Raw genomic sequence first — 13,248 nt, 5'->3', positions numbered from 1 at the left:
AACATGTAGGTGAACTCTGAGCTGTATAGCAGCATAATCATGGTTTGTTTTCTTTCTTAATGGTGTGTAATGTTTGGTTTGTTTTTTTGGACTGTTAGGGAGTTAATTTTGTGCATCTGTGAAAATCTAACGTCAGGATGTTGCTCGGGAACACAGTCAGTTTGGTATCCCTCTGTTATGTGTAACCATAGTTGTGTCTTTTGCATGTGCATCTTTTTACATTTATGTTTATTTGCATTAGCTTTTCTCTGTGCCGTTATTAACTCAGTCTCCCAGGATTGTCTGGAATTCCTCCTGTCCTGACCTGGCAACCACAATGAATTTTTTTATCATCAGCAAACTTCCTCAACTCACTGCTCGTTCTCCTTTCATTGTCTCACATGAATGTGTCAAATAGCCAAAGTCTGAGCACGAGTCCTTGCCAAACTTCATTGGTGACCTCTGTTTGCTCCAAGAAGAGATTGTTTACTCTTATCCTTACCTGGTTTCCATTTTTCAACCATCTATCTCTCCACATAGGGCCTTTTCTCTTACCTCTGTCTGCCTTGTTTCCTTAAGAAGACCCTTAATTTATAAGAGGTTTGGTTGAAGTCCTTCTGGAAATTCAGTTAGGTCAGAATGAATGGATGTACCTTGTCAATGGGTGGCACCTTTGAAGAACTCAGGTTTGTTAGGCAGGGTTTCTCTCAGTACAAACCAAACTGACTCTTCTATAGTAGACTATTTATCCAGGTGCCCAAATTCTTTCCTTTTATCATTAGCATCATTTAAGTTAATTATTATCCCAGTAGAGGTGTTAGGCTTTGCAGCTCTATATGTCCTTGGATTCCTACATGACTGTCATCTCTTTTGCCACTTTCTATTCACCTTCTGCAAAGGATGCTCTGGCAGAAGAATTTGACTGAAGCGCTGTGGAGAGTGCCCTGGGATTGCTGATGTGCACTGGTTTAGCTGTGCCTTGTCTCAGATGTCCTGGCTGCATAACCTATTGCCAAAGGTACAAGGGCAGATCTGGCAAGGATGTGACTGGAAATTGATGTAGGAGTCTGCCGTGACAAAGACGGGACACTTGGCCTCCAACACCTGCGGGATGATGAACAGATCTTGTGTGGTGGGCATTTTGTATGCTTTATAAAGATCAAACTCAATTTAGCTTGAGATCTAAGGTGAACCTCGTAAGTTCTCTTCTAATGTTAGATCCATTTTCTTTTTTTTAACTAAAATGTGCTGAGCTTCCATATCCCCTGAAAATGTGATATTTGTTTGGGTAAGTGTTTAGATGGTGATTTTACTGCTGAACAAACTTTGCATCTGTGTGTAACACTGATTAGTGCCTTTTTAAAGTGGTCTGCATAACAATTAGGATGATTAACTAGATGCAGATTTCTGCCTTTATCAGTAGTCTGCGCTGCATTTGATACTGAACACTGATCTCAAATGAATGAAATCAGATGCAGTTTATGCTAGGATTTCGTGAATGTAAACTAACTTGGAGCAGTAGTGCCTTAAGAGTAATAATATGACAGAAGAGGGTTTGCTGTAAAATATGTGAATTTTTTTCTTCTGCTCTCAATACCGACTAGCCAGTGTCTGTAATTCTGGTTTGTTTTAACTAATGAATGGTGCTGCTGTAAAGTACTTGGAGCAAACTCCTGGCAGACTTTTATTTGACAGTTTAATCTTTAGGACTTCATAATTTTAAAACTGCTGCTAAGATCTTGGTGTCCTCCTGTAACTATGCCAAAATAGAGTTGTAAACCACCGATTTAGTCATCTAGTTCTTATTGTTTGGTTGTCTTTTTTTCTGTAGAAATCTCACAGAAATTTTTCTCTTTCCCTTTGTCTTCCTTGCTGGATTATATTGCACCTCAGGTAATATATCCTGTCAGACAAGCATCAGCTTTGCCTGCCCTTGGGAAAACGCCTGGAAGCACTAGACATGCTTTGCTATGATACACTTTTAAGCAGTTTTGCAGTGTTTTAAAGTTCTTTTGTTGAAGGTGGTATGTATGTGTGTGTTTTTTCTTCGGTGTGAGTGCAGTTTAATTTTCAAAGGCACCAAAAGTAACATCTCTAAACTACTTCTGCAGATGTCAAGTGTAGAATATGTGTTTAAAAAATACACCTTGGGTTTGATATCGGTGCTGAGATGTGTTTCATGCAGGGCTCTATTAGTCACAACTGTTGGGTTTTTTTCTTAGGTCTTATAGCTGGTTATGGAGGGAGGTTTCCTGGTATAATTATTGTGTGGAAAGGACGAATTCCAAAGGGAAGGAAGCTGGCAGCACCAAATGTTCCCTACCTTTATGAATTAACTTGTTTGAACAGAAGAAACTGCCATAAACCTTACATATTTTGTTGTCTGTTGTAGAAACATGTCATTCCTCTGCAGCGTTCTTGCAGTAGAAAGCCCTCCAAACAGTTATTAAATGACAATAATTTGGTGTGACTAATATTGGCACAAATTAGTTAAGCCTTTATCAGAAACCTTGTAAGTATAATTTCTCAGATGGGTTGGAGGGAGATGCTGCAGGGTGCTCACTGGCCAGCTGCCTAGTTCAGCAAATGAGAAGCTTGACATTAAGCCATCCTATGTATTTAATATAGAATTTCATTAAGGGGAACTGGAAGCAGTAGTTTGGGTAAATATGACAACTAATTAATTGCTCCCACGTTTACATTTGCCTTGTTAATTCTATTTGCAAAGAGGATTATTGTTAGGAAGGGATGTTTCTTAGCAAGGTATTAAATTGTGTTGCTATGGATGAAGTAATTTATGCAGATGTCTCTTGCTGTTTTTTCTTCCTTTTTGGAAGCGTAAATGGCCATTTTTCCTGCGTGTAGAAAGTAATCTTCCTCTGACACAAGAAAAGGCAGGAAATGGACAATATGCAGGGTCTATGTTGCCATACCAGGAAAGTTTGAGGTCTGTTTTAATGTGTTAAAACATGTGGGGAGGAGCTGTGCTGCTGGGATAGAGGCAGTCCAGCGCTGTGCTGATGGAGCAGGTACTTGATCTCCAGGGAGGCAGATGTGTGGAGCTGACGTGGTGTGGAAAAGGAAATCCAGGGCTAGTAGGCAGACTGTTCTGTACCACCTGAACAGTCCCATATGGCTTTGGTCTCATTGCCAAAGGAGGTGCCATGGTCTGGGAGAGGAGCCTTCCCCCTGGGCCGGGAGGAAGGAGGTGGGCAGCCCTGCAGCATGGATCCGCATAACTGTGGGCTTTGAAGCCTATTAAAAATGTCGATAGGTTAAAACCCCATCTCAATGATATATAATTTCATGACACAGGAGCACATGGTGGGTGTATGGTTGTATGAAATGCCGATACCCCAACCAGATTTTCTGTTAATCTACGCTAAGAAAACAGCATTGTACTCTGTGCTGCTTATTGTTAAATTTTTATTATTGTGTGAGATTTTAGGAGAAATTGAAGTGTTAAAAAAATAAATCTTTGCCTTTTAAGAAATTAAGTTTTAATCTAATATTTTTTTTTCCTGACTGTAAAAGTCAGCTTAAAAACACAACAGAAATGGGATATGTACTGATAGTTAAGGAGAAAGGGAAAGGTTATAATTTCACTTGAATCTGAAAGAGAGTGAGAATTGCTAGCTTGAGAAATAATATTTTTAGATCCTATGGGAGCCTATTTGACTTTTTATTTTCTCCTCTCTTTCTTCTGTTTTTTCCCACCGTACTTCAGGAAAGTGGTGAAAAACATGAGAACCATCACTAAAGGGTTTAACTAACACATCTGTATATGAAAAGCTGCATCTATTCAGGCAAATAAGATTTATTATTATTTTGAGGACTTTGAGGTTTGTTAGATTAAAAAGTTGTTAAATATAAGAAAAATAGATACATGTGTATTTGAAAACATAAGCATTAAAATGTTTTTAATTATTCGACATTTGTTTCTCAGAAATGTCTGAGATTGGACTTATTGTTAAGTTTGTAGGCTGGTAAGATGACTACTCAAGGATATTGAAATAACTTGGTGACAAAGCAATATTGGCTTCAAACATGTGCTGTTATTTAAGCATGTGCAAGAGCTGCTGGCAGACCACGCTTGACTATATAAATATGTTTTAACCTCATTTTCATAATCTTTGCATGTTGTTACATCAGCATTCATCTAACTGCATTTTTTGCCAATTCTTGGCATGTATAAACTTTTTCAGTAAAATACCCCGTATGTTTCCCTTTTATGCAAGTATGGAATTAAACTTGGGTAAACGTAATGGTCCTATACATGCCAAAATATAGGAAGTTCTCTTGAAGAGGCGTATGGACTTTTAGGGACCAGTAGGTCTTTTTTGAAAACCAATATAGATAGATCCTGATGTGATAAAGATGATGCTGTTTGTCAGGGAAACTGCATGAGTGGTCCTCAGGAAATGTATCTTTGCAGCCTAACAGCACGTTGATATTGTGATGTCCTGGCACTGAAGTGTAACTCTAATAGAAGACCACAGAAAATTCAGGTTTTGTCAGTGAGGGGTCTGTGTAGGGAAGGGGGATCAAGAGGGAGGATTGGGAGACTCCCAGGGGTGTCAGTGAGGCCTGATGCCAAGGAGGTCCTGGAGTGATGTGGCCCTCAGAGCATTGTTAAAGGTTTGTACCTCAGGTAGGCGTTGTGTTTCAGTTGTTTCCTAGCGTGCTTCAGGCTAAAAACCAGCCAGCACTACTGCATGCTGGTTCTGAAATACAGTCTCCAGGCTCTGGTTTTGGCCAGCCAGTGCGTAACAACAGATGCAATGGTGTGATGCTGTTTTACTTATTTATTTTGGGGCAGAAAAACGGGAACCCCTCAGTGCTTCTCCAGCCACCAAGTCAGGAGGTGATGCTCTCTCTTCTGTTTCCCATTTGCGCACACAGTGATGGGAGTGGCTGACAGGCGGGATATGGCGAAGCGCGTCCCTAAATTTGTGACAGGCCTTGCTGGTAAGAATTGTATGGAAGCGTTTCATGGTAGCAGTGGCTCTGGTGACACTGGGAGCCCCAGAGACGTGGCAGCTGAGAGCTGCCTCTGTCCTTGCGTGCAGCAACCGGAGGCTTTAGTGCTCAGACCTGCCCTCCAGCCTCTGGAGGGGCACGGGAGCCAGTGGCCGCTGGCCATCCTGCAGCACAGCGCTTCGATCTGCTGCTAAACCAGCAGGTAGGAGTGCTAGCTGGACAGAAAACGTTTTGTGGGATTTGTCCAAAATAAATACCTAATTTTACATGGGCGAGGCTGAAATTGTTTGGCTGTGCCTCCTTCCACAGCAGAAGAGAAACCCTCTTTCTTCGCTATGCTTTTCCAAAGCTTTTGTGCATATACAATGTGAAATGATTATTTTCCTGAAATTAAAGCTTGGAACATCCTTCTTTGAGTTCTCATGGATGCCTAGATCTTACTGCTTTGAAAACCCATTTGAAGACAGATAACCCAAACTTCTCTGAGCCTTCCACAAAAGGTTCACATTGAGGCATTTGGCTGGCTTCTCTGCTTCTGCTCTGCTCCTGCATAATCCTTAAAGTGTAAATATAGAGCTTGAAAAAATAACACTCAGTCTGGTTGACAGTATTGCAGCTTGCACTAAGACTTAAATTAAGAAATATGAGCTTCTGCTATAAATCAGAAATTTGAGTTTGTAACCCCTTAATTTTTGGCCCAATAGATCCTGTAACTCCCAGAAAGCTATTAACATTCATCTCTAAGTCCTGAGGATGTTCTAAATCTGTGGATTATTTAAGTAATGCATGTGCCAAGGTTTAAAATCAGACTGCTAACCCGCACAACATGCTGGCAGTAAAACCAGGAGTGGACAGTGTGGAGCTGATTCGGGATGTGCCAAGTGACTGATCCAACTTCAAACCTAACTGATGTTGAGCTTTAGCTCCTGCTGCCTGTACTGCTTTTGCTGCTGTACAGGTATGGAAAATTCATGGGGTCCTGATGTTTGTACTAGTATAATTATTTCATGCAAACTAATGGGGTGGATTCTGGTTGCACAGTGGCATCTGGCTCTTGTAGGATGTTCTTGCTTGGCACGTGGTTTTAGTATGTCCCGAGTTTGCTGCTGAATGTGAATGCTTGGGGACTCCCTCAAGGAGCCAGCGTTCAAGCACGGAACTGGGTTTTCCCCATCTTGGGGTTGCTCTTTGAACTTGGATTGCAAGCAAATGTTTTTGGCACAATTAAATGCAGTGTGCTGTTATGGCAGGATGTGAAGCCTCCTTGCAGAAGTGGGGCTCAAAAGGAGGTGTTGGAATTCTAGATCCATCATGGTAGAGGATTAAACTGAATTTGTGTAGATTTTAAAAACTGATGGAGATGATGCTCAAAAGAGAGTGATGCATGTACCCTGCATTTCCAAAATTAAGATACTGGTTCTGCTAAAGGTTGTTTCAGGTGGTGGCTGGAGCTAGCACATAAACAGATAAAGAGGAATTTTCTTTACACAGAGGAGTTAAATGATGAAATGGGCTGCAAAACGCAGCAGTATTTTACTAAATCACTTGCACGGAAGTAGGCTCTAACCTTGAAATAAAACTCCTCTGTGGAGCAGTGGGGAAGCGTGCTTCATACTAGGTACAATATAAACCCACTTAAAAATGTTTTCTTGGCCCCTTCCCCTAGTCCTGGGTGTGTCCTGGAATATTCTAAAATTACCTGCATTTAAGAATAAATGTTCTGTTTCACAGAAATGGAAGTTTAGATCTAGGAGTTTCACATACAGGCCATGTTCCTGTGCGTTTCTTGTCCATTCCCAATGTAGTAGGGTCTGTAACTTTTATTCTCTCTGGTTCAGATGCGTAAGCTAACTCCAGTGCTTTCACAGCACAACAGGAAGTTTTAAAAGGCCTTGAGAGCCCCTGTGCAAAGCTTGTCAAATGGCCGCAGCTGCTGGGTAAAAATGGACGATTAAAAAGTAGTGTTTTCCCAAGGGTTGTCAGTTGCATGTGTCAGGCTCATGGATGAGTCATGTTTCTGCCTCTCTCAGAAGCCGTGGGTGACAGAACCTTTTCTTCCAAGCAGAGCAGCGAACACTTGAACACTTGGCTCTTCTGGAGGCTGATACAATCTGAGGTAGCGAGTATCTGCACACCATATGGAAAATGGTAGTAAAATAATGAAATTGATGTTTTCATAGTTGTTAGCCATAACTTGAAAGCACCACAATATCTTAAGCTCGATAAAATGCTTAAACTTAGAGCAAACCAGTTCCTGTAAAGGTCCTTCAATTACAGAGAACCTCTCAGTTTTGCAAGGTGAGAGAGATGGAGCTGGAGCAGATTGATTTTACTGAAGACTGACAGGCAAAGCACTGTAGTGAAATAGTGTGGGTTTGATTCCCCTCTGTTGGGGAGCAGGTATTTAAAAAAAAAAAAAAAAATAAAAAAAGCCAACTCTATTGGGAAGTTTAACTCTAGTGCTGATGTCTTAAGAGGCACCAGAAGTGGCTTCAGAAATTGAACTGTTATTGTAGAAAAGCAGCTCATTGTAAGAATCACAACCAGGAAACTTGCTTTCTTGATTCTGAACAGGAATAGTCTTAAGAGACTTTTACATGTTCATTTCCTTCATATGCTCATTGCTGTTTCATGGTATAACAATTTCTGTGTTTAAAACAACCTGTTCTTTAGGAAAAAAAAAAAGATAAAGAGCAAAGTATTTATAATTTTAGCATGGGGTTGGCATCTTTTAATTAGGTGCTTTAAAGACAAAGTTAAGAAATGGCATGCCAACAGGAATTTTTAGATCTGGTTTTCCTGTTGTCACATGCATTTCTCCACATTGACACGTGATGTTAGACCTGCTCCCTGGTCTTGCAGATGAAGCTGTGCTGTCATCTCTGGTGAGGAGGTGTCCTTCCTTGGGTGAGATCAGGGCTGGCTTTACGTCCCAGGAGACCCTGCATGAGAGGCTAAAAGGACAGGGATTCCCTCCCCAAAATACTGATAATGAGACATGAATTTCTTTAACTGTACTATAAACTTTAGATGCAGGTTGCATGTTAGTAATGATGGAATTGCTGGGGGGGTTGGGATAGGAGGGACTGTTGTTGCCAGCATTCAGGCAAGCGTTGTGTTTTGGCTTTTGCTCCTGTGAGATGATGATTGCCTGCTGGCCACGTAATGAGGGCAGAAGAAGGTATTTCAGTGACGCTTGCGCTAGGCGTGTTTCAGCTGGGATGCCTGACCTTTGGGGTGTGGGAGTGTGCACCTTGGCTGCTTCCATGGGTCTCCAAGGGTCTCCCTTCTGAATCAAAAGGATTGGCACCTGCCTCCCCCCATCCCCAATAACAAGAGTGTTTTTTAATGAGGAGTAATTACTGTTTTCATTTTCTGACTTCGACCATTGGTGATACAAAAGCCACTAGTCAATTATTTTGGGTTTTTTGTAGGATAAAAATAGGAGCTAGGAGTGATGATATGATAGTATACCAGACTCTTCATAGTTCTTTTTGTCAGAAGGGATCTGTTTGCCTGAATGTTCACTGGTAATCATTATCATTTAGGTTCTTCTGTCTTTTTCTCTAGAGGAAACAAATCTGACTTTTTTCCTGCATCCTGTTTTTGTGTAAATCACTAATTTCTCTTCTGTTTCATTAGGCTGTGGCCAGCTACCAGATTTGGGATCATAGTATTATTATTAAGGAACTTTGGCGTTTTAATAACGCATGTGGGATGTGCTGACCATGTGCCGCACTTCTGAGCGATACAGAAGGGATGTTACGTGCTGCCTGGGCATCCCAGCAGGCACAGTGACAATTATACTTGGGACTTCTGTGAAGTTTTGAGTGACTGCTGTTAAGACTGGCAAGTGTATCGAGGTCTTGAGCACACAGAGCATTAATTGCTGCTCCAGATAAACTTGGAATGTATAACCAGTAGAGCTCTACTCTGCTGAATTCATTCTCATGCTCTCAGAGGTCAAAATTGGCTTAAATGTGGTGGCTTAATTTCATGTCATTGATCCCTTTGTACAAATGCACACTGTGTGGGATGGCTGAGGAACATGCCGTGAGCTGCTGACTGAGCCAGCTGGGCTCCTGTGTCCCCTCCTGGCATGGATCGGCCCGACACCTCCTTCCAGGGCTGATGGCACAACTCACAGCTGTGCTCCCCTGCATTTAGTCAGGCTGATTGCCAGCTTTGGTGGTTGCTGATGTTGGTTGCGGAGGTAGAAATGCCTTTGCTCTGGATTAGGCATTGCATGAAGAAGAGAAATTAACGAGTACATTTTGTTAAGGAAAATGTGGGTTTTCTTGGGGCTGTTTTTCCTGTTGGGAGGGGAAACACAAGATTTGAATTTCTGTTTCTTAGAGTGCTACTTCTTGCAGTAAGTGAACCAGAAGATGTAAGAAAAGCTTTCATTTTCTTGGGTGACTAAACATTTATTCTCCAAGTACACATCAGCCCTGTTTGTAGTGAAAGTGAACTTATTGGGGTTTGGGTGTGGTGTATTTTTTTTAAAACAGATTTTAAACTTCTACCCTGAGCAGTGAAATATTGTGTTTTCATTCTTTGCATATTTCTTGGGTTTGGTTCTAATAAAATATGAACATGTGCAAAAGTTATTTATTTTCCTAAGTGGTAACAGCCGTAGTGTGTTTGAAGCACTGCGTGGTGTGTTTATAGAAGAAACAGTCAGTCTTTTGATATGTAAAGTTTTAAAACAGATATTAAAGGAAGAACCAAGAATGGAGAATGGGACAAAATGCAGCATAAGTTTATCCATAGGTAGATTGTGCCAAAGTAAATGACTTTTTTTTTTTTTCCCAGCTTAAAATGCAAGTTAGGATAAATATATTGATTTTTATCTAGTCTTTAATAAAATGCTTATTATGGCATGAAGTGGGAAACTCTGAAGTTGAGGAGCAGGTCATTAGAGTTATAAAGCAGTTAAGGGTCTGGCTAAAGTGGAAATAATAAAAGAGCAAAGGAGACCCCCAGGCTGGGGAAGAGTAGTGATGGGATATTGCCACAAAACCTTTGGCAACCAGAAATTAGGAATACACACAAGACACATTAATCTTGCTGGTATTAAATGAGATGTTGTAGACATGTAGATGTATCAAACCATTATCTAGTGCACTGTAGAAATCTTGTCTAGGAAGAAACGAATCATTTTGGTAATGAGAAGTGAGAAAGATGTGTTTAAACCCAACTTGGTATAAGAAGGTTCCTTGTTCTGAACATGTGCATTGGCTTTGCTCCAAGCAGTACCCAGCATTTTACAGGGAGATACTCTGGGATTTCTTCTCTCTTGTTTTCTTTGGTCTTCCCTGGTTTCTTTTCAAGCTCTGCCTCAGTTTGCCTTTTTTATCACACTTTTTCTTTCTGAAGTCATACAGTACTCCTCTTCGTGCTTGTGGCTCTGGAAAAGCTAGTTGAAAGGAGACTTTGGCAGTTGTGTTTGGAGATGGCACTGAGGATGACTGGGCTGGCTCACTCACCTGGGGAAGGGGGACAGGCCTCTGCAGCTGCTGGGCTTTGGGCTGCTGGTGGCCCTGCAGTTTTGAGGCTGGGGGTACAGCCTCCTATGTGGCCTCTTGGATCGTACCAGGAGGTGGATTCAAAAAGAATCACCAGAGTTTTGCTTTGTCTCTGCTTGCTGTAAAGGCTTTGGCAAGGACTTCACTGCGTACCTAATTATAATAACAGTACATTAAATGAGAAGGCTGCATAATATGCTTCTATTTATTAAATACTATCGTTATCTGAATTTAGTTAATGGTCAGGTTCTGTGTAACCTGAAGCTCCCCAGGTTTAGGGCTTAGTTTGTTTTATAGCTGTCTGTCTTAAAAATACCAGACAGCATCTCCCCTCCCCAGTGTTTTAAATGTCATTGTAGCCCTACTGTGGGTGATTTATCTTTGAAGGCAGTGATGGCAAAGGGCGAGCAGTCCTAGGAATAGTGTTAGGAGTTTCCTGCTACCAGCCTTCCCCAGTGTGTGGTAAGTCAGGAGCTGCCTTCATCTCCATCCCATAAAGACAGGGAGCGGTGATCCAAATAGTGTCTGTTCCTGTTCCTTGCAGACCTGCATAGCAAATTAAGGCAGCTCTGTAAGGTAGACAAGGAAGATATTAGAGCAAGGATGGGGGAAGGCCTCCCTAAATGCTCCACTGTGGTTAAAATCTTCATGGCAGCGGTTTGAGATTTTTATAGATTGTCATTATTGAACCTTTTATTCAGGTGGTAAGCTGTGTCCTGTGTTAGACTCAAAGAACACTGTAGGAAATAACATTTTTCTTCTCTTTAACAAGGGTGGCAAACGCCTTCCTTATGACATATGGTATGTTACTTCTAAGTAACCAGTTACAATTGGGTGAGCAAGAGAAGACTGACTGTGCCGACTTTGGGTCACTTATGGTCAGAAATTAAATAAGGCGTTGTGCATGCTTAAGTCCATAAAAGGTGTTGTTTCCAATATCCTGGAAGGCCTTTGCATCAGAATGGATTGGGATGCTGCTGTTAAGTTACAACAGGGATTTTGATTTTTCTGGGAAAACCAGAAAAATATTTTGTCCATTTTGCTTAACAATGTCTGATTTTTTTTTTCTTTAGTTTGTATTTTAAGCAGTACATCAATGCTTGCAGAACTTTGATTTTGGCCCACTGATGTTAATGGGATAGATGGGCTGAAGTACTTTTCCTCTGATATAAGTGGGGCCTGGAACATGTTTGGAAGGCATATCACTTTGTTCATATGAATTATGCCTTCTTCCTCCCCAAATACTACAATATCTTGATATTGGGTCATTCGCATCCTGAAGAGCACAAGCCAGAGACAGCTTTGCTTTTGCTTGAAGTATGGCTCTCAACTTGTTTGGCTTTAGGCTGACAGTGTCTTAGGACTGGCCAAGTTGGAATGTGTTTTCAATGCTCTTAACTGGCAGACATTGTGACCTTTGTAGTTTCAGGATATTGTTTTTCAGCTGGGCACTTTTAGCCCTGATGGTTCAGCTGGTACTTCTTTAAAATTGATGGATATCCAAGAATGAGGAGAAACTACTTGTCTGATGAGGAGATACTGGAAACTGAATTAGAATGGTGAAATATTGAGGTCAAGATACTCTTTAATTGAAAACAAAAGCTCTTCACATGTGGTGTGTCTTTATAGCAAGAATATAATTCTTGCAATGAAGAAGGTGCAGAACATGAGGCAAAACTACCCATAGCTAAAGATTTATTGACTTGGCTATGTTTTTTTATTCCCAAAACAGGCTGCAGTGTATTGTGAAGGAGGGCAGCTGTGTTTGGACTCAGAAGTGTTTAGCAATTGCTTGCTGGCTGCGATGGGTTTGATACAGAGCAATGTTCAGAAAATGCATGGGTTTGTGTTGAAGTCAGGAGCACAGCAGTGGAAGATTACTAATGGAGTTTGTACATGATTAAACAGGGGCAGAGGCAGGGAAGCCATGACAGAGCAGGAGAGGCATAAGCACACGTGCCTTTTGGCTGTATTTTACTCTGCCGTGGTGGGTTGGGCCGTCAACATCTCTCCTACATCTTCCTTTTTTGTTTTTTACTCCCTGCTGAGGAAAATGTAAAGTTGCAGTCTTATTTGAGGTTTTTCTGTACAGACTTACCTTTTAACTGCAATAATGATGGGACCTCTCCCTCCTCCATGGGTACCCTGTAGTAGTGTTGCTCATGTCCCTATGTAACCAGAAATGCAGAGAAGGATTAATAAAACCTTGCCTGCTGCACAGTGGTTTCCCTCCAAGGTCTAATGGATGGGAGAGTTCCATACGCAGCTGAGTTCTGATTTCTGCCTGCCTGCTTCCCCCCACCCCGAAACAAATAATTAAAGGTTGCTGTTAAATTCCCTTCACTTTCATTTTAAGCCCTCAGGTCATATCAACGTGCCTAAGTTCAGTGGTTTCATCTTCAACTTAAGGTAGTGTTTGGGGAAAGCGTTACATTTAGAAAAAACACTTTATTGTGGAACAGTTTTAACATTATATAGAAAACTAGTATTTAATGACCAATAAGATGATTTATGTTGCTAAGGCAACCATGTTGCAAGATATCAGAATAGCGGAGTTACGGGTATTTGTGCCGCGGAGGTGTGTGCCTTCAGTTCCCTGCATGACCACACTGTGCTTAATCACAAAAGGATCTGTCTACATTTGCAGTGCTGGGGAACTTAAGACGTGCTATTATGTCTAGTTTATATAAAGATTCCTGCATATATTAAATATTTGGTTACTGTGCTCATGTGTTTTAGGGGAAAGAGTGGAGGGAGGTGG

At 41.2% G+C, this 13,248-nt stretch overlaps 1 protein-coding gene across 25 annotated transcripts in view; it reads left to right on the top strand.

Annotated features, from left to right (window-relative positions):
* Positions 1 to 13,248, top strand: part of APBB2 (amyloid beta precursor protein binding family B member 2) — a 181,440-nt gene that overhangs the window by 4,763 nt on the left and 163,429 nt on the right. The window lies entirely within an intron of this gene.

The sequence above is a fragment of the Columba livia genome, chromosome 4 (assembly GCF_036013475.1).
Source record: "Columba livia isolate bColLiv1 breed racing homer chromosome 4, bColLiv1.pat.W.v2, whole genome shotgun sequence".
NCBI lineage: Eukaryota > Metazoa > Chordata > Aves > Columbiformes > Columbidae > Columba > Columba livia.
Note: the sequence above shows the minus strand (reverse complement) of the source record. Positions and strands in the feature narration are given on the sequence as shown.